Source organism: Argiope bruennichi, chromosome 2, assembly GCF_947563725.1.
Source record: "Argiope bruennichi chromosome 2, qqArgBrue1.1, whole genome shotgun sequence".
NCBI classification, from domain to species: Eukaryota; Metazoa; Arthropoda; class Arachnida; order Araneae; family Araneidae; genus Argiope; species Argiope bruennichi.
In genome coordinates, this window is record NC_079152.1 from 79,806,626 (window position 1) to 79,830,217 (window position 23,592).

Below are 23,592 nucleotides of genomic sequence, written 5' to 3' on the forward strand. Positions count from 1 at the left end.
TTTGATAAAGAAAGTTTTTCTTAATCTTAGTTAAAACTTACTCTAAGTTTTTGCATGAAATTAATTCTCAGAATCTAAAGAACATGGAATTAGATTCATATATAATAAACTATATCTTAATTAAATTTAAACATTTATTTTAAACTGTTAACTGTTCACCAAGTTTTTAAAGTTTCGAAACAAATTATTTTTGAAAAATTATAATTTTATTGCGTACATGACGTCATTTATGCAATAAAAATAAATACATGAGAAAAATGTTTCTTAAGAACAACGATTTTCTTTTTAACGAAGGTAAACATTAATTGATTTGATTTGATTTTTATTCCAATTAATCTTTATTTTGATTATCCTTAGCACAAAAATACTATATTCGAAAATCCGAAATACATTGGAATAAATTTAAAAAAAAATGATTAATTTGTTTTACTATATCTTATGGTACTAACATAATAGATATAAACAATGTGATTTATTTCTAAATACATAAAATAGAAAAAATATGAGGGTTACATATATTTCTGGTAAACAAAAGCAATAATTTTATTATGTATTTTTTTAATATAGATTATCTATGATATGTGTTAAAATCAAATCTACCCAGAAATATCGTAATGCTTGCTTTAAATATTTTTTAACTTTTAAACAAGCAATTCTCTTTTATTATTTGAGTGTCAAGATTTATGAAATTATTATATGAAAATAATATGTATTAAAGTAAAATGGATCAATCAAATTTATGCGATCTATAATTATCGTTTCTCCTAACAGCATCTGTTTTTTATGATTTCGAGTCTCAATTATTTTTATATTTATATCGAAATTAGTTATTTAGCATCATTACACTTTTAGATTAAATTTGTTCCATCAAAGTACTATATAAATTCTCGGTGTATTGTTGATTTGAACTGATTTCCCTATACAATTAATTTATTAATTGCATTATAGATCGATAATATGATGCTTATGGCTACGCATATATTTATATTTTTTGGGGAAATGACGAAAATAAAATTTTTTCTTGCCATAAGACAGCAGTTTGAATATTATATATCCTTTTTATCATTATTTTCATCATTTTTTTCAGTACAAGGAATCATTTAATAAATGAAGGTTGTATAACCTGTACATTAAAATAAAAAGAAAGTGGGCGTTTTTGAAGATTCTAAGAAATTTTGCATGTAAATCAAAATATGATTAAATTTTTATTTCTTTCTAACAATTTTATCTATGTTTTACACTCAAAAAATTCGTGTGCTTTATGCAGACTTTAACAGTAAAATACAAATAGTTTGGATGAAAATGATTTGGTGATTAAATGGTTTGGTGATTAAAATAATGTAAGTATAATATAAAACATTGAGAAAATATTGCATTAATCCTTTATTTACTGACTGTATTTAAAAGGACTTTTCAAATCAGACTGATATTTTCACAATATATTTTCCAACGGCATTCAAAAAAACGCGTTGAGGTTTAGCTCCGATGGTAAGCAGTAAGTATCAGCTAAAGGTATAAATTTAAATTATTTACATATTAATTCAATTAATTAATTAAAAACTTCCTCTCGTCGGCTTATTCCGTATCAAAACTGAGCTAATGGTACAAAAATAATGTTATAAAATTAATAGATAATTCGGTAAAAAAAGGGTTAAACACAAGAGGCTCAACGAAATAAGAGCAGTGTTTATAGCTTTCATTTTTTTTTTCATTGAGTTAAAAATGTCATAACAGCTACTTCCTAGTTGATATTCAGACACATTTTTACATAGTAAATAAGTGTAATATGAATTCATTCAATATTTAAAGTATTTTATCAAAATTTCAAATTATATTTTAGTGAACTTTTTTAAATGCATTTTTGACAAGTTTCTCCTATAATCCTTTTGACAAATTTCTCCTATAATCCTTTTGGCAAATTTGTCCTCCCCTCCTATAATTTTCTTTCATGATCTCTAATAAACGCCAAGTCCTCCTTTTTCTGCAAAAAAATGTTCGACATTCGAAAATGCCTTACATGGCATTGGCGACCACCAGTTACAAAACAGTGTATTTAGCTTTTGTATTGAATCTATCGTGTGCTCCTCGGAATTCTTTATTTATTTTTTTGTTTTGTTTTCTGCGAGTAATCCCTGCACGCACTTAATGACAACCGAAAATCAAATTTGTGTCCTACACACATTCTTTTCTGCCTGATTGGAATCAAATTTTGATATAGAATACAACTGTAGTCAAAGAATCGAATACCAAATTTCACACAGCTAAGAATGAGTTTTGAGTTATCATTTTTACAGCCCAATTGACTAGCATTTTATTTATGGCTTTGAATTTGAATTTTACAGATATCTACGCTTTAAATACTTAATTTGAGTGCCAAATTTTGTTTCTCCGTCTCTCTTAGCTGTGTACATTTCATGTCAACTTATATTCAAGGAACATGATAAGCAGACTTCTTCAGAGTAGATTCCGCTGTAAATTTGACAGAAACATACACTTTTATTAAGAAGATCAATACCAAATTTAATTCGTCTAACTCAAAGCTGTTTTGAGTTATCGTGTTCATAGACAGACGGATGGATTGACAGACAGAAAGGCATAATGTCGAAAATTTGTTTTCAAATTCAGAGACGTCTGGAACAGTTTTCAAAAATTCATATTCAGATTTTTCGACGATTGCAATATTTTCTGCATACTTCGCACATGAGATACTAAAAACGTGATGTATTTTGATTTCAACTAAAGAAAGAAATTTAAACAAGAAATTTAAGTAGAAATTCTAACAAGCCTTTTGTGATATTTCTATTATTTTTAAATAACTCATACTCTGTGTGCCCATGTCCAAATATCTTTAAATTTAACAGGAACAAAATAATACAAAACTTACAGAAAGCTCATGAAGATACATAAGACACAGAATCTTCACATTCATCAAATTGCCATGCAGGTGAGTTCCATTTCTCTAGCCACAGTTACTAGACATGGTATTTCATTAACTTCCAACTAACCGCTTCCTTTACAAACGGCACACCTGCAATGAGGAGACTAGAAATTGCAAATATTATCGCTGCTTCTCTAACGCTTCCTCTACTATTGTTTCTTGTCCTCCAGAACCCGTATACAAATGAATATGCATTTCCGTCAACCCAGATTTCGCCATTATCTAAATAACTTTGATATTGATTCTCATTCAAATATAGAACTAAATCACATGTAACAAGTTTCGCTTATAAAGCAGTTATTATTCGGTTCTAATTCGTAAAGATGAGTTCATAAAAATGACATAAAAGTCATCTTATTAATGTAATTTTAAAAAAATTTGTTGCAAATAAGCTTTCAGTTGTTTAGAAATAAGCACTCTAAGATGTTTGGCAATATTTTGTATATCAGCATGTAAGGAAATGGAAGAGGAAGTTATACAGGTGTTTAAATTTTTAGAACGAATATTTTTGTCTACAAGTATCAGTTTTTTGAAAATTGTATTTGGATATTTAGAAATTTATTATATAGTTTAGAATAATATTATATATTATTACATGATATTGCGAATATTACATTAAATGTTGATATATTATTTCTATATTGTACAAAATCTATGTGTTACGGGATTAGACGTTCATTTCTAGTAATAACAGAAAAACAAAACATAAATAATGACATTTTTTTAATAACTTTTCATTTGTCTTCACATACATAAATACCAATTTGCAATAGTAAAACTGATTTTCTTTATCGAAGTTTTTAGAAAAATAATTAAAACATTAATAGGTGCCAAAATTCAAACCTTTTGCTCTATTTCTAAATATTTATGGTCTTCAGAATTTTCCTAGCAAATGATACTCATAATCATTTTAAGAATTAGATATTCAAATGTCTTCTATTATTTCTTTTAAAGACAAATCTACATACTTGCTCTAAGAAATACTGTTTTAACTTATTTTCCATTACACATTTTCTGATCTTAATAACTGACTTTTGCACAATGCTATTTTTTCAGGACCTTTTATTTAAAAAGATATTTAAAAAAAATCATCTCGATCTTTATAACATTGAAAAAGATGTTGCAATCTCCGTGATACATTTTATTTTCTATTCAGCCATACATTTCAAGAATTGCACTAATATTAATAATTTTATTTAGAAACCTTCATTTTGCACTAATGAAGCAAGTAAGAATTGAGAAAGGTACTGTTGAGATTGGGAATTAACTGTTTTAACAAAAAAATGGCAACCACTAAAATAATATCATCTGAAAAATTGACTTTTAAGACAATATATATATGATTCGCTCTGTAGTGGATATTGTTCATGGAATCATCCGAAATACACATTTTAAGGAATTTTGCTTTGTCCACATATGTTGTTTGTTTCTTATGGCACTTGCCACTGACAAGCCCGCTGTTACGAAGACAGCGATTTAAGCCTGAGGGGGACGTCTCTTATTTTTTATAGCAGCGCCAACTAGGGCCAAGAGTACGACTTTGCCACTCACGCATCATTCATTCGCTTGCACAACCCCTTTTTACAGGAGGGCACATTCACACATCTCACAGATAGAACAACAGAAGAACAACCATGCCCAAACCGGGACGCCCAGATCACGGGGAAGACGCGCTACCCCTATGCCAGGACGCCGGCCCACATATGTAGTATATAGGTAATACGAATCATATGTAGAATTGTATTAAAAACAAGCAAACAAAATCATTTCTTGGCTGATAGAGTATTTATTAATTATAGTAAATATACTGAATACTTTAAAAAAAAATCGGAAATTCAGAAATTATTTTCGTTAAGAAATCCGATTCATTTAACTTATTTCGATTTCTTCGGAAAAAATATGTAAAAAAAACTATCATATTATGCATTAAATATATTGTGAATTTTTTGTGCTGTTTATAATATTATATTTCAATCATAATTTTGGTTTTCAGACAACACAATTTTTTTTTTTCATTCTATTACATAATTCTTTTCAATATTAATTCTTACATAGTTCTTTTCAAATCCTTATTCTATTTTTATAACTCCAATTCATTTTGTTGGCCTTGTTACATAACAGTCATTACGAACATCTTGATACTAAAACCTTTTATTGTTTATCTGCTCACCTATTTTCAACAGAACCATTTCACATTGTCCTTTGATATTTTATAATTTCAGAGAATACAATCATAAAAGTAAAAATTTTCTAAATAAATTTTTTATTTTTTAAGAATTTTTTTTTTATTAAGAATTCATTTAATCTATAAAACAATAGCTAATTTTTAATCTTGCCGCTAATGAAATGTATACTGTATTACGTGTCAGTGCGGGTAGCACTTAATATTTTATAAAAAATAAATTATAAAAAAAACTCTGATAAGTAAAAATTTAGTGCTTCAATCAATTAGATAATCAAATTATTAATAGAAATTTTTAATTCATCACACCTAATATAAAATAAAGCAAATGACATAATTTATATTCATAGTGAATTGCAGCAGTGTCCTTCGAAGTCGGTAAGAAAACATTTTGTTCAAAAATATCCGCATTGATCGATTTATAAATAATGAGAGCACTTTAATAATTCATTTTTTTAATTCTATTAAGATTATAAATTGTTTCAATTTATAAAATTTCGTTTTTAATTTCATATGATAATGGAATTTATGCTTCGAAGTTTTAAATATAGATAAAAAGAAAGATAATACGCACATTGTTATCATCATAATTTAATGCACAAATAATCCACCCGTAACATCATTAGTATATTTTGACAGAAAATAGGCAAAGTAGAAGCACTTAAAGAAGAAGAGTTAATAGTATTATAATAACAGGTAATTATTAATAATAACCAATCAATGTCAGAAATCGATTAATCTTTTTTAACTTTCTTTATTAATAATAAGAGATTAACCGCATTAACCGTAACAATTATTCATGATGGAAAGTGAATTCTATACTCTAACTGAAGAAATTCTGAAAAGTGGTTAGAGTGAAAAAAATGCCAAAGTCAAAGCCCCATCGATAGAGTTTTTTAATTTTATTTATCAGAAATAATTACCTATCATGCTTTCTGAAAATAAGCATAACCATTATATTTGAAAAAAAATTGTCAAATAGTAGACAGAAAGCATGGAATGTTCGGTAAAAAATTAATATTTTAAACTAGAACATTAAAAGCTCATTTTGGAGGACATTAGGAATAAATTATGAATTCTTGCAGATAAAAAGAAAACTAAAATTACCATACAAGTTTGATATAGTAAACGCTAAGTTAGAACAAAACCACGATATATCTCTAAACATCGAACTATTTAAACCTTTTGCCTGTGGTTAACCACTTAATGATTTTTTTCAGTGATTTTTAGTGATTTTTTTTTCGTTTAATATGATAATTATTATATTCTCAACAAATACACTCGTTTAGAATGTCGTCTGCAAGAAATGAATGATTTCTATGGTCGGGAAACAAAGAAAAAAAAATATAAACTGTGTAATTTTTTTGAACATGTAAGAAAATTCATTTTAAAAATATTATTTGAATATTTGATTGTAAAGATTCAATAAAAAATAATTTTGAAAACTATAATAATAAATTCAACATAAAATGATTTTTAAAAATACACTTTTATTGGAATGCATAAAAATAAAAATGTATTTTAATTATTTTCAATTTTTAGCTCTTAATTTATAACAATTCATTGAAATGAAAAGAAATTACTCAAAAATAATAAGCTAAATTAAAATTAAGTTTTGAAAATATAAAAGCACTCTCATCAGTCGTTAATTACATTTTTGCATGCATGAAGTATTTTATGTCATTTACAGGGTTATTTTTGGCATATATTGCCATTCTGAAAACTTTATTATCACAAAATAGACTAAACGTTTACCAATTATAAATGTTTAAATGTATTTTATAAATAGTATATATCAAAAGAAAAAAAAATTAATCCTATTTGGAAACTGGAGTTTCTAAATATTCATTACAATTTAAGTGGTTTTACCAAAAGATTTACCAATCATTTGTGAATGGTATATTTTTGGAATCAATCTTTGAAAATTCAAATATAACCAAATATTTTAATATAGGATATTGTGAATTATGGAAGAAAAATTTTTAACTAACATTTCCTAGCGAATCATAGTATTTAGAAAGGTTTATCCTAAGGTAAATTTTATTTATCATTAAAAATTTCCCCAAGTTTTAATTTAATTTGAATACATTAGAAATGTTACCGATGCTTACTGTAAAATACCGCTGAAGCTATTAACATCATTAATACATATATGAAGTCTCTTATCCTTTTCTATAAGTCGAAACAAAGAATGCAATCCATTTACTTAAAGGCTTATCTCTTATTATGAAAGTATATACAGTCATAACAAAGACTTTAATTATTTAGTGTTTCAGCTCTGAAATCAGTCGCGTAAAATTTGTAACTTCATTAGGGTAATCTACGCAGAAGGCGAATACGAGATGAGATTATTTGTGTTGTCATGAAGTTTGAAGGATCTAATTACAGCTCAACTTATGGCAGGCAGAAACTACTCAAGTGAAATCTAAAACGACAACTCCCGGTGTGAAAACTGTCCTTTCGTTAAAAGTTTATTTAAATTTAAAATAGGAAAGAAGGGAGAAAATGCAAGAGTCTGGAGTTAATACGTCGTCCGAGAATTAAATTAAGCGTGAAATTGGATACAGCAATGAATTCAAATATGACTGGAAGGTGAATATTTTGAAGTGAATAAAAGTGGATTTACTCTGTGAAAAGCGCTAGAAAAATATAACCGTGAATGTTGAATTTCATTTTATAGTGCTTATTTTATTAATACAGTTGGCTTGAAATTCACAGTTAAAGGTATCAAGCACTTTCAAAGAAACTTTATTTTGATAAAAAATAAATCTAGAATTTCAATTTTTATTTAGAGATAATCCACAATGAAGGTAGATTATTTAGATATTGATTCTTATTTCAACAGTTTACATTCTTATATTTTCTTTTTAGGTATATTTCATTTATTATTAAATGTATTGTATTCCTATTAGGTATATTTTATTTCCATTTTTTTACATATTATAGGTTTTATTGTATTTAATATGTTAATTAATATATTATAGGTATTATTGTATTTAATATGTTGTAATAAATTGTAAATTTCCTTGATTGAGTTTTCTAAAATAATTAAATACAGTTATTTTTAATCTCTGGTTAATGGTATTTATTTAATTAAAAAATTAAAAAAATATATATGTGATTAAACAATGTATTAATGAATGATTTGTCGTATGCTATAAAGGAATCCGACTTCTCACAGTATATATATTTCTATAATTATATTCACATAATGTAGAAAAGATGGTTCTTATGCCTTAATACTTTCCTTGTGCTGGAATATTAGTTAACAAAATATAGCAAATCAAGATTGGAATATACATTTGCCATGTCATTCATATAATATTCAATTGTTTCCAATACAAATAACGCTACAATTCACTTCATTCTAGATAATTTATTTTAATTATCTTCTCAAATAAACTAATTCAATGGTTTCATTTAATATTTTGATGCATGTATAGTTTAATTTTGAATATGCATCTTTTTAAAATTACTTTTATTGTCCTGTTTATTTATTTTATGCTCTTGTAATGTTCATTAAATTTTTCACATTACATGGTAGTATGGAAGTAATAACCAAGGACAAATTTATAATGACTAAGAATCCTTTGAAGGTGGAAATAAGGAATCGATTTTCAGTCGAGATCTCTTTAGAAGCGGGGATAAGGAATTTATTTCCTTACTCACATTCTGGATAATATTGATGACATTATTGAAACAAGCCGATTTTGTAAGAAAATATGTCCAGAGTTCAAATTGAACTCTTCAAAATATACGTCTTTATGTTTGCCGATGCTTCGATTTAATTTAGTTTAAATTAAATAGATTTAATAATTTAGCAATAATTTATTTTCTGTAAAGAATGTAATTCTAAGATTTGAACATGATAAAGCATTCAGTTTATTAATTAGTTTCCATGTCATCAATTGAAGAGAAATTTACGACTCTTTACATATTGACTTAATAGGGATTTTAATATAATCAGACTTAACAGTTTAGTTTATTTAACCATGAATTACGGTTGAAAATTAGAATGGAAAATGTGATAAGGCAGCCAGTATAACTGAGGTTTTGGAAATGTGTTGCAATAATGATGATGTCAAATGGTTTTGCTAAATAGATAAATTATTCAGTTATTAACACTACATGACGTATTAAAGCATAGTGTATCCATGTAATATAATGTAATAAGATATATAGATAAGAAAATATCTGAATTATAAAAAAATCAAGATATATATCATGAAACTTACTTTTGTTGCTAGTTTATTATAGAATACATTACATTACAAATGCGAGAATAAAAGCATCTGTACATAAAAAAAAGTTACTTAAACTTCGGAAGCAACTGTATATAATTACATATTCTTTTTGGAAAATTAAGAATATTTACACAAAGCACAAATGATTTTTTACTTGTATAATAGTATCAAATAACCAGTAGGAAATTAAAATTAAAATTAGACAAAATAACCAAAACAAGTAGAAATTTGCATCAGTATTGTTGTTTAGGACTTTATGCAGAATTCAGAAATTTAGAATCAATTCGATATGATTTGATTGTTCTAACATTAAAAACAAATGAAATATCATATTAAAAAACAATTTTACTTTACTACATTTTCAAATAAAAATACTAAAATATGTCCCTTTCTAGATGAAAAATCTATATTTGAAGTTTAAATAGTTTTCTGCTCTATAAATCGTCAAAAAGATAAATTATGCACATTTAGTTGAAAACAATCTTTAATCTAAATAATTGGAATGAATCTTGGATTTTGGTCTAAATGAAATAGAAATAATAATTCTTTTTCCAACACAAATAACATTTAAACTGAGAATTAAACACCGACGGCTTTATTTACAGCAATATTTAATATAAATAAATGTATTTAATAAAATATTTTATGCATATGATGCGAAATATCTTTCGTAAGTGTTGTTTTTCGAAAAATTCGAAATACAAAATTTAATAATCTATGGAACGAATTTTAAATGAATTTTTCTCTTCCCATATTTGGAGAATTTATCACTATTGCCATATAATAAAATATGCAATAAGTACAAAATGAGTGTCTGAATGCACATATAAATAGAAAGAACAATAACTTGTTCATAGTACAGTTTTATTGATATCCTTTTAAACATAATTTTAGATTCTCGTAAGCTCTGAAATTAGATACATTTTTTCGCGACTATTATTTTCTGATTCACAAATGATACACCTTTGAAGATATTATTAAAAAAACATTTTCAATGCAAGGAAAAAGTTACCCCTGCAGTTTGTTTGGGCAAGCAGATTTAATACTAATATAATTGTGTATTTTGTTTCAAAATTTCAGCCATTAAAACCGTAAAGTTTACATAAATATAGTATAGAGGTGTTAAATATTGATAAATAAAAAAACATATGAAAATGCTTAAAACTAAAAAAAGGTTACACTTTATTTACAAATTTTTATATGGCAAAACTTAATCCGGTGGGAAAAAGAATGTATGCGAGAATATATTTATTAATTTTTATTTCATTTAAATGTGTGATTAATTTAAATAACGTTTAAATGATGTCTTAAAAGATAAATTATCCTGAAAAAGTCGATGCACTATAAAAGTTGTACGAAAAATCCACATGCAAAAAAAGCATTCTAACTCGGGAAAAATTATTTACTCTGTAAAATCAGTATTCACCAACTCCGCTTTCTCTTGTAGCATAGGTTATTCATCTTGTGTCATATCTAAACATCTATCCTATGTATCTTGTATCATGTGTATATCAGCATGTGCTAAGATGCTAACTTTAAATGGTATTAACAAATTAACATATGTTAATATGGCGAATAAAGTTTTCGAACTCATATTATATAAAGACAAAGAAAGACTGCGAATGTATTTTAATTTTCTCTCTAAAATATCTTTTTTTGAGTAACAATATGTTAAAAATAAAATAAGGAGAATCAAAAAAATCTCGCAAACCATTTCCTTTGATTAATTTTATTAGAAGTTTGATGACTCAATACGTCTAAAAATTACACATCAAATAGCAATTATTTAGAATGATTTTATCAATTATATTTCTCTTAAAATTATGTATGTATATAGTATATAAGTTGAAATATTAAATTCTGAATTATACGCAATATCTACAACCCACGAAGGTATAGCCTAAGAACTAGAATTTCACTGTACTCATCTAAAAATATTAATGGATTATGTATGTACTCAGAATGATCCATTTAGCATTATTTTCTTTTCAGTTTTAGCTTTAATTTACAACTATCTTGATACAACGGCAAATCAATCTGTTGATGGATTTTATCCTAACTCTGCCTCTATTTTAATGGTTTAAAAGACTGAGAATTAAATGTTTTAAGTTTCAAATTTGATACCTGACTTTTAAATCGAATTGTACACTTGCAATTGGTTTGTTTTTAAAATTTGGTTGTATTATGTAACCTAAAGCATATGGGTAAATAAAGATGCATTTGTTCAGATTTTGGATGGATTGTCTTGTTTATAGCTCTTCCAAAAATAATATTATTTTTATGCTTATTAAATACGATTTTTTGGTGTTTAGAAATAAGTGAGTTTGGTGACATAAGCCAGAGCTTCCTCAGTCGTTCATTCCGCTTGTCGCTTTGTGTCCCTGGCGTTTCATATCACCGCATCTGTAACGACTTTTCTTTCCAAACCAATATCCCTTTCTTCTGCTCCATAAAGATGTCTGTAGGATTTGAGAACACTTAAGGAAAATCGGAACTAGCATTTCCCTCTCTTTTATAACAATTTTATTGCTGCAGTGAAATTTGATATCAGAATCTTTTCATTTGAAGCAAAAATAAGGTGAGATTCCTCTTAAAGCAATTTTATCAGAAATGCTTTTTGCATCCCGTTCATATGTCTTTCCATTCTTTTGTACATAACACATTGAGATTTGAATTCTAAGAGGAAATTTAAAAGAGTGTAATTCGAAAGGAGAATTATTTATTTTTTAAAACATTAATGCATGTTTGAAGAAAACAGAAATAAGAATACATCTGTGGCTACTAAAATGCAACTGATTTAAAATTATACCAGATTTGATCCCATGAGCTATATGAGCCATAATAAGCTTGCTATAAATGAAATTTTATTATAGAAAGCAAATTACTTTTGCTCAATGCGCTCTTCTTTGCGCTCAATTTTATATTCTGTTATCTTTTCTTTTTTTTTAAATGCAGGTCATAAACTGAAGAATATTATTAGTAATCTTTATCTTTCACTTATTCCCTAAAGGAGTCAATTATGCTTTGAAATATTCCATTTCCCACAATTTTATCTAGATATTTATTCCAGATCAATAAAATTAAACTTTAGAATTGGTTATCGATATTAATTTTGTTTGTTTTTTAAAAGTTCTATTGCAAAAATTGAATTAAAGTACTGCAGCCATTTTCTCACTTTAAGGATTCTAAGATTAAAGCATTTACTATTAGTTAATTTCAGAAATATCAGTATTTCTATTAAGATATACAATCTGTACCAGGTGCATTTGTCAATAATGGAGGCGATCGTAACTTTTAATTTATTTTGAAGTTTTTATGCTTTTTAATACTTAAATGTGTTGCTCTATTCGGAGTCCACAAGATTTTATGACCGATAAATCAAGAATATTAATTTTGTCATTCTGATGTTTTATAACAATATTCTATAATGTATAATATAATATTCTAAATGTATCTAATAATAAAATATTCTAATGTATTTCTGATATTAAATTATTTAGCTTCAAGTAAATAAAAAAGCATCATATAATCGGCATCATGATTCCAAATATCATTAGCCATCACTGATCAAGACAATTAAAAGTATAACACTCCTAATGGAATGCGCCATGTCATATGCCCTTTGATCAAGTGTTACACATATCAGTAGCATCTGTCAGTTATTCTCCTATCATTAGTCAGAATCAGTTCGATCTGACAACTATTCATTCAGATACATAACATTCAACTGCATATGTGAGTTATATCATTGCAATGAATTCATGGAAAAGAGGTACAATCAGCATATTATTATTGAAATTTAATTTGGGGATTAATATAAAGAAGATTATAGGTTGATTCTCACAAAATATGCTTTTTTTACTTTAAGGTATTATACTTCGAACACATTCTTGTAACTAAAAAAGTAGAAAATAAATACAATGAAACTAATAAGCATTAATACTAATTTCAATTTATGACTTAAACTCATAAATTAAAAATAATAATTTAATAAAAATACTTAATTTTTTTTTTGGGGGGGGGACCTACCGAATGAAAATAATATCGCAATATGCAGATATTATTTCGTGGAAAAAACTCGTCATACAAAAATTTATAAGTATATCCACTGGTGGGATGTCTCTATCTTGGATGGAGAACGAATGTAAAAAATGTAACATAAAAAATGCTTATTTATTTATTAAACAAAATTAGTTATTTTCAAGTTATAAGATGATTTCCAAATATAATAACAAAATTTATTTTCAAATTACGGCTTTTGACATTCTAACAGTAAAAAATGTATAAAAAAAAGATTGTAATAAAATTGCTTGAATATTCAATAAGTTATTAAATATTTCAATACTAAATTAAATAAGTAATTATGCACAAAAATTATGTTTCGTTATAATTTTTTTTTAATTCAGAAATAGTTAAATATTTTACCAATTATGTAACAACAATTAAAAAATCATCATAAATAATCCATATCTGTAATATTGGATCAGTTTTCAGTAGACAATCTTTCTTAATTTTTATATCACATTTGTAAAGATTTCATAGAAATGTCCAGGATTAACAAGAAATAAGTTCTCCACTTAAGAAAGTACTATAAAGCGTATTATTTATCCAAATGAGACAAAATTTGAACTACGAATAATTAAAATGCTGCACTTAATATTTATTTCAAAAATATAGTACAAATTAGGGGTTATATTCTACATTATAATGTATATATAAACATTTAATATAATACATAATATAAAAAGATAGCATGCCTCACTTCATGTTCAACAATGTACTTTAATCGCAATATCATTTCTCCCTTACCTGAGCTGCAAGTCTACCCGAATGTCAAGAACTTGATGCTGAATATTGCCATCAGATCTGGTATAGATGTTGTCCTTCAAGAAACACTGCAATCAAAAGTCTTGGGGAGGATTTCCATCGAACGAGGAGACATGACTGCTGAAATTTGATGCCTGATCACCTGTGCATCTGGGAAATTCTGTGTTGCATGAAGATTAATGTAAAGAGGGGAGCCATCCTGAATGAAGACATCCAACATTTGAGGTTTAAAAGTACAAATTACTTCTTGACAGCACCAATGTCCTGTTACGGAATAGGTTTGGATTCCATTTGCAAATATTTCTTCGAAAAATACAATACAGTGATAAAGTTAGTTGTTAAAATTCCACCATATTGTCACTTTTTTCAGTATGTAAGGATTGTTTCTGTATAGACTGAGGATTTTCTGTTGTCTAAATTAAACAACTGTAGGTGTTAACTTTCCCATAGACACAAAATTTGGGTTATTCATTCAATAGAATGTTCCATGACCAATTGCCATCAACGAACAAACGAACATTTCAGCAAGAGTCTGAAGTGCAAACCTTTTATTCGATTCCATGAACCGGTCTTGTAATAGGTGTATAGGGTTTCTTTTGTACTGCTAGAAAAAGTAAAATATACAGTAACACAAGAGATAACACCCATTTTAATATTTTTGCAGTAATTTTTTTCTTGTTGATGGACATAGCACAAATGAGCTTTGTACATTAGAATAAAACATATCCAAGGCATAGAAAATTAATGGCACACTCACAGCGCCATGTGACGAATGTCTGCGGTAACTAAATTCTTGAAGCCAAAAGATAGTTTTTGCTTTTACCATCTACCTGAAACATTCTCAAGTTACAAGTACTTGCAAGTTTTTGTATCATTTTACATAAGGTACAGGGAGACAATGGACTTCTTCGTATCCGCTGTATACGGCGGAATTCATTTACAGGTGCACCGGGTTTGCTGAATTGGATAAAACAATTTAAACAATAGCGCCTTTTATCAGCAACAGTTCTGTGCAAGCAACAGTTCTTCTTTTTGAATCAGGCAATGTATGCCTGATTCAAAAAGAGGAACTGTTGCTTGCACAGAATCCGTCTTCATTTTATCCGAAGAGTAATTTTTATAAGCACGTGCTGTTGAGAAAATGCCGTTTCACATTTCAATATATGTCAATAAATACCATTTGTATTATAGCGTCAACAATTGGTAAATATTTACTACTGATAATACCGAATTTTATCCTGATGTTTTAAAATTTAATAAATGACACCTGCGTCACATAAATTATCTGTATTTCAAAATTTATTAGTTTTTGGACAAATAGAAAGCATTTTAGAACCCTTATGAAATGGGAAATTAATTGCGTTCTATTAATCCAGTGCATAATATTTTATTTTTATTCTTGGCATTTTTTTTGAAAAGAAAGAACCAATTAGAATTAGGAAAAAACATGAATATAAAAAAAATCTTTAGAAAGAGTGATTCAGCATTCAAATAAAGCAGTAAATTGATGATGAAAACTATTATCTACAGACTTTTCTATCATTTGTGCTATGTTCATCAACAAGAAAAAAAATACTGCAAAAATATTAAAGTGGGCGTTATCTCTTGTGTCTGTCTAGAAAACTTATTGAGCCAATAAAGTGTAATGCCAGCGACTAGAACTCGTAACAAACTTTTATCTGAAACTTGCTTATTATAAAACTCCATACAATTTATTAAATTGTCTTCTGGAATAAAATCGGTCCATTAAAGTGCAAACTACCAAATATATTAAGCTCAGAAAATGTAAAAAAAAAATATTTAGAAGCATTTTTAATGAGATCTAAAGATATATTTTTAGAAAGAAAATAAGTTTTGAACATCTTGCAATGAAATATTACTTTTTACTCTTTTGCACCTAAGGCAGTTTTCTAATAATCAAGATGAAAAAAGTTCTGAAATTCCTGATTGTAAAAGTAAATCCGAAAATGATGAGAACATTGGAGTTTCGATTTTTACGAAGTTACAGAAAGCAAAGAATTATTATCAGGTTATTTCTAATGGATTTAAGAAACTTTTCTAGTTCCAATAAATTTTATGAGAGGAAATAAATGAAACCTTTACAACTTTAGCATTGCTCTTCAGGCTCTTACTGCATTTTTCAATCCAATGTTACATATCTAGTGCAATAAAGCTATAACATATAGATCATTTGTATTAATTATTCTTTCCAATAATTTTATAATAATTAGAAATAAAATAAATTTATAATAATAAATATGTATTATACATTCACTAATGTGCACATGTTAAAACTATTACAGTAATTTAAAATATGTTTAAAAGTTAAAGTAATTAAGATTAAGTTAAAATAAGTAATGACTTTTAAATTAGTAATCTTATTTATATTTACCGTAAATGCCATATTAATTTTTTTATTTATTATTTACCAGATAAGAAATCATATATAATCTTATTAATGTTCAATTTTTAGTATCAAAATCTTTTGATCCATATTGCTCAGCAGTTATAGTCAGTTCATTTGTCCATAAGGCTGCCTGCTTCAATTAACAAATAATTCCACTTTTATTTAAAGATTTTTATATGTAATACTAATTAAGATATTCAACCAATAAAATCGAGCTTTTTTCTGCAAATTTCTTTACTAAACGTTAAATATTGTTACAGAAAATTCATCCGAAAATCAATATCTGGTATAATATGTGTAAGGTGAAACAATCCGAATGGCTCAGTAACAAATAGCATAACGATCACAGGGCAACAAAACTCAGCCGAAGCGTACACAAGTATAGAATTTGTAATATTGAATAGAACACAAGCACCAAATCAATAATAAATTGCATGAAGCTTCCAGAGAGAGAGAGAGAGAAACCCATCACCTATTAGTTTGAGCTGATATCAAATGACTAATTTTAGCTTATCTACCATTGTTTTATAGTTTCTGAGATTCTGGAAGATCCTAGAGCAAAGAAGATTTTAGAAAGATCGGTATAAATCACGTTCTAATGGATTCATCCTGAAGATTCTTGCTATTTCTGGAATCTTCGATTTTGTCTCTAAATTCGTCAAATTCATCATCAAGTTTGTCGCCAAGGGCGGAAATCATTGATCATGCATTATTTCAATATCCGTTAGATTAAGAATTGACAAAGCTCCCTTCTTTACCATAAAAGCGATTGTGCAGGGAATCACTATATAAATAATTTTAGTTTCAAATATCTTATCTTAAATAGCATATTTCTTCATGTATGATTTTCACTATAAGGCAAACGAAATATTTAATACGAACTCGAACAAATTCATTTCCAAGATTAAATATTTATAAACAATAGATAATACATATAATAGTAAATAATAGTTAAAATTAAATATATTAAAAATTTAAAATTATACGGATATGCATAGCATAGTTCTCCTTTAAAGAGAAAAAAAATATAAATATAAAATATTACGGATTAAGTAAGGATTAAGGTTTAAATATAAAATATTAAGGATTTACGAAAGTAAATTATACGTTTACCTGTCATGTAATAAATTTTATTGATTGATTTATTGATAAATTTTATTTTATTTATTGATCAAATTTATAGATACCAAGTCATTAATTTTATAATTATCAATCGAAAGAAAGCGGCTATCATAAAATGAAGAAAGATTTGAAAATACGGTACTTGTCGGCTTTATCGCACCAGCAATTCAAAATAAAAATAACCTATCAGATCAAACAATAATATTCAAAACAAAAAGTCATACGATAATTTTAAAATAAAAAGAATAAAAAAAATCTAAATATATACTATTGTTAAATTATATCAAATATAAATGCTCTTCAGATACTAAACTTCATTTTGCTATCCTAAGACTTCTTCTTTTCTTCATTTCTTCTTTCTTCTTCTATAAACCGTATTTCTTTTGTAGATGATTATATGAAAGATATATCGATTATATTTTTTATTTGGAAAGTAATCCATTATTACATTTTTTTTTACATTGAACATTTTTTCAGGCTAGTTTTTAAAAAAAATTATGACAATTCTATGCATAATCTGATTTGATTTAAAAAATCACCACTTTTTCACTCTTACTCAAATAGTAGGAAAGTTATATTTTATATTAAAGAAAATTAGTATTTTCATATCGGTGCGCAAATGTGCCACTAAAATTTTTCTTTTATTTTTGCTATTTCTAAAATAGAAGAATTTTAGCACGCCATTCATTGTTTTTTACATGATGAAATCGGAATGATATTTGTTTGAATTAAAATTATTCTTCATAATACATAATAAAAATTCGTTTCCTTTCAAAATTTGGAAGCATTACAAATCAATGTTATTAAATTCTGAATTTGATATGGTTTTGCATTTTTAATTAGAATGTAGATAAATAATAAGAAATTGTCTCTTTGTGCTTTATTAATTATTTATTTTCTTAAACAGCATCTAACATTTTACTTAAATCTTTTTGATTAACATGAAAATAAATTGAAGTAAAAATTTTGAATTTCTTTGACACCTAAATTTGACTTATTTTTTTAAATTTCAGTGTCATATATATCGTTTCTGTATCCATACTTTAACTAATTATTTTCACATTTCTACAAATATATATACGTATAGTGTTTTTATACATACATGCATGCATCATACATACATATATATACAGGGTGTCCCACAAGGTAGGCAGTGTCTAATACTTATAGATTCGTGCAGGAATTTTTCAAAAGAATTAGTACAGAAAATTAAAGAAAGTCCTTAAATGATTCAAACAGCCCGGTTTATATTCCTAATATGAGTCTTTCATGCGTTTGAACCTTCATTTCTCTGTTTTCCTTTTTATTAAATTAATTTTCAAACATAAAATTACATAATGCGTTTGTGAAACTCCTGAATATGATCAATCTAAAAGCGGGGAAAAAGTATCAATTTTTACAAAATATCAATTATTTTTTTATTCCATGAAGCATCTCCTTAAAATTAAAGTACAAATTTTAAATTACTTTTATCAACCCATTAATGAGTCTTCCGGTTTAGTAGATGTATCTACTAGATATCGATATATACTAGGAATATCTTTCCTGGCTTCATCAGTGTTAGCTGATATTTATCATAATATTCTGGAGGGATTTTATTTATTTATTTATTATTTTTTTTGCTAAATGTTTTTTTGCTATTCTCTAAGGGTATTATAATTCATATTTAATTTTGTTTATATTTATTTATCATTATGACAGTGCTATTTTATTTAAAACCCTTTACAGTATTGAAACATATCTTAAACTATTTCAGTGCCCTGAATAAAATGTTTAATCATTTATTACTATATAGCCTTGAATACTTATTAACTAAATTTCAAATATAAAAAATACCCTTCTTTCATTTGATGACTGTTGTTAGAGAGTTTGTAATTTTATATATAAAATAAGGGTTTTATTTGAAAGAAAAGAACCATTGTTTTCAGTTAAAAAAGAGCAACTGTTTAAATTTTAGTATTTCTTAGATCATACTATTCAAATCCACTTCGCTTCCTATCAAAAATTTAATATTACAATTTTTTAACGAGATCTTGAACAGAACCCGTTAGAGAAATATGTTAAATTTATTTAATCAATTTAAAAATCTAATTTTATTATCAATAAAAAGTCCTTTGAAATAAAAACTCTTTATCTCTGGAACTGAGTGTTTTCGTCTTTAGAATACGTTATAATTTAAACAATGTTATCTGACGGAAACCAAATGAATCACATCTTTATCATCTTAGTTATCAACATTTACGATAACTAGTAGTCTGCAAATAGTGAACTTAACTGATGATCATAAAAAAGTAATGAAATAAATACTAAGCGATATCAAAAGTAGATATATTTTTCCTCAGAAAAAAAGTCAAACAAAATTTATCAAAGCAGCGAACCAGAAAAATAAGGTTTTTATTGGATTTAAATTTTGTCATCACGTTTAACACACTTTTTTATGAGACAACATTTGTACAGGATATAAATTTATAAATGAAAAAAAAATCAATTTATAACGAAGAAAAAAATTGATAGGGGATTAAAAATCCTTTTTTGTATTTAAAAATAAAGAATTTAGTTTTAATCTTTCATTTAAAATGGACGATTTAATAATTTAAAGCGAACAAAATGTTGAAATTGTAAAAGAATTAAATTAAACAATTAAAATTTTTATTAATTTATTAGCTTAAAAAAGTTAAATTAAGTAAATGAAAAACTATGATTATTTGAAAATTAAGCTGTATTAATTCAAAATACTTCCTTTCTTAATTAAATACCGAATAACTAATATTTAAATCTCTGGTAAATAATATTGCTTTTAGATCACCTTTTTTCAATTATGAAACGAAATTAGAAAAATAAGGTATGTAAAACTTAAAAGAATAAATATTTAATGAAACACAACTTAGAACTAGTTGCCTAATATTTCGAATTAAATTTAAAAAAGGTATGAATCAATGTTTGAATTTCTTTTTTTAAATTTAAAAAAAAAATGCTATAACCTATCGAGAAAACCGAAAACATATTCTTTTAAATATCCAATTTTATAAGAATAAAATTCTAAAAGATGAACATAAGTAATTCATAGTTTAAAAAATGTTATGGAGAGTTGAAGCTTTGAAATAAAATATTATTTCACAAAACGTTTGTAATTAATAGTAATCTCAGCCTAAAAAATGAAATTAAGTAAATGAAAAACAATGATTACCTAAAGTATTTGTCTGAAAATTAAGCGTCAAACATAAAAAGGTAAATGTTTTGAACTGTTGAAATCAAGATCTATTCTAAATTAATGCAACCAATTGTGGAACAGCAAGGATATTTTTTAAAAAAAATCTTATTTGAAAATTTTATTTTTAAATTAATTAATTTAAAACCCTAATTAGCCATTGATCGTTAAAATATTTAAGGAAACAATCGATTGATAAATTTTATAAGCAATGTATAAAAGTCAAAATTCACCTAAATAATCTTTTTTTAAAACACTATCTTGCAAAAAAATTAACCATCTCAATCTAGAAAACATATACAACAACAATTTCGCATTTGTATTGATGATTATTGCAAGGATTTGTACTAAGCCGTTTTGAAATTACACCTTTTTAATATGACATACGTTTTGCCTTCCTTTCAATAAGATGAAAAGCATATAAAATGATGGTTGATATCTTGATATTTGAATACATTCTAGATGCTATTATTCCAAATGGATGATTAAAAACAACTTTTGTATTTGGATTTAGAAAAAAAAATGATTTGAAAGTTATCTTTAGAGAATAATGAAAATAAAGTTTTATTATTAGTTTATATGAATTGTAAAGAAAAAATAATGTTTTGTTAATAAATCACCTCAATTTTACATTATTTTTTTCTCTCTGCACCGGCTTCTAAAATTTTTGATTATCTATCACTTATCTTCTCTTTTTTTAATACAGTGAGTATAACTTTTATTATCTACGATTAAATTACCATCGACCAATTTTAATATTTAACTAGCCAACATCTTGGATATATATATTACACTACTTGGAAATCCTTTTTGTTGTAAAATTAAAGATTACCAGTGTTACTACTTTTATAGGCAACTCACCATGTTCGTCATCAATTCATATTAATAGTATTAATTAAGTTATTCCTATAAACTTGCATTTTGAAACTTATATATATATATATATATATATATATATATATATATATATATATATATATATATATATATATATATATATATATATATAGGACATATAGGACATATATAGGACATATAGGACTATATATATATAGGACAAAAAGTAATCATTATGTTGACACTAAAGTGTTTAAAGTTTGTTTAATTTGTTTTTATTCTGAGTGCAAGTAAAACTACATAAGAAAGTAAAACAAAGTGTAAGTAAAACTGAGTGCAAGTGAAAACACAACTATATATATCTGGATTATAAAAATATTATAATATTATCAACAATCAGTTATGAAATGTAAATTATCATGCGTTTATAATTACAAACATAGAAAAAAATTGTACGATGAATAAAAACTCTTGAAAAGAATATTAAATATATTTCAGATATAAAAACTTTTCTCGTACAATTAAAGTCAGCCATTAAAATAATTGTATTATTCGGTTGAACCGCAAATACATACTTACGAAAATTCATAAATGAATAAATGTATTTCAACACAACAATTCTATTTTTTTTCTTAAATAAGGAAAATTATCGTTTTTTCATGAAATGAATTTCTGCACATTTTTATTAGAAAAAAGGATTTATTCAAATATCTAAACTCATAATACATGACAAGAAAAAAAAAAATTTGTTAGTATAATCCGTTTCAAAAAGACACTCACTGTTTTCCACTTATTAAAATAATAGTAAAATTTCTGATTTAAATTTATCTTTCATATAATGAATTTTTAATACTAAACAAATATGGGCTTAAAATATTTGGTGAAACAAGAAAGAATTATTTATTTTCATTATGATTATAAAAAGGATTTTGTGACAGAAAATATATTTAAAAGCTTTGGGAGCAACTAAAGTGAAGTAAATAAAAAAAAAACACTTTTATTCTTTTAAATGTTTAACAACCTATTTAATGGAAATATATTTTCTGAAATCATCCCAAAAATTATCATCAGCTATTTTAATTAATAATAGCTCCTTGATACCTACCTATTACTTACTCTCAAACACTTTAGTGCCGAAAATTGTGAATCTACATCAATGATAAGAATCATTCACTAAGTCTAACAATGGCACGAGTAACACAGACATTCAAATGTTATAAATTTGAAAATAAAATAAAATTACATTTATATTAAATTTTATAGAATAAAAATACATCTTACATTTTGATAACATTGAAGTGACATAATGAATGAATATTGTTTCTGCTATTTTTTTTAAATTCAATTTTCAGTATTTTGAGTCTATATAAATATTTTAATTATTTTTCAAAACACTGACAGAATAATACAAAAATCATGTTGGTTACTTAATGCATTTTTAAGTCTAACAACAAAACCAATAGCCATTTTTTCGTACAAAGTTTTCCTTTCAACTGTCAAGAACTTCAAATACGAATTAGGAAAAATTCCTTGAAAATATTTATTAATGTTTGTGAGAAACAGAATTTATTATTATACGGAAATAAAACTTTTTCTTTATTTTAATAAGATTTTCATATTTAGTAATATTTTTATAGGAGAATCTATATATATATATATATATATATATATATATATATATATATATATATATATATATATATATATATACACACACATTTTGAAAGGGAGATATTGCAATTTTGTATAAATAAAATTTATTAATTCCTCTACGTCTTACTTGAGGTAGATTCTATTTTTATAACTGAATTTAAGCTTCTTAAATTG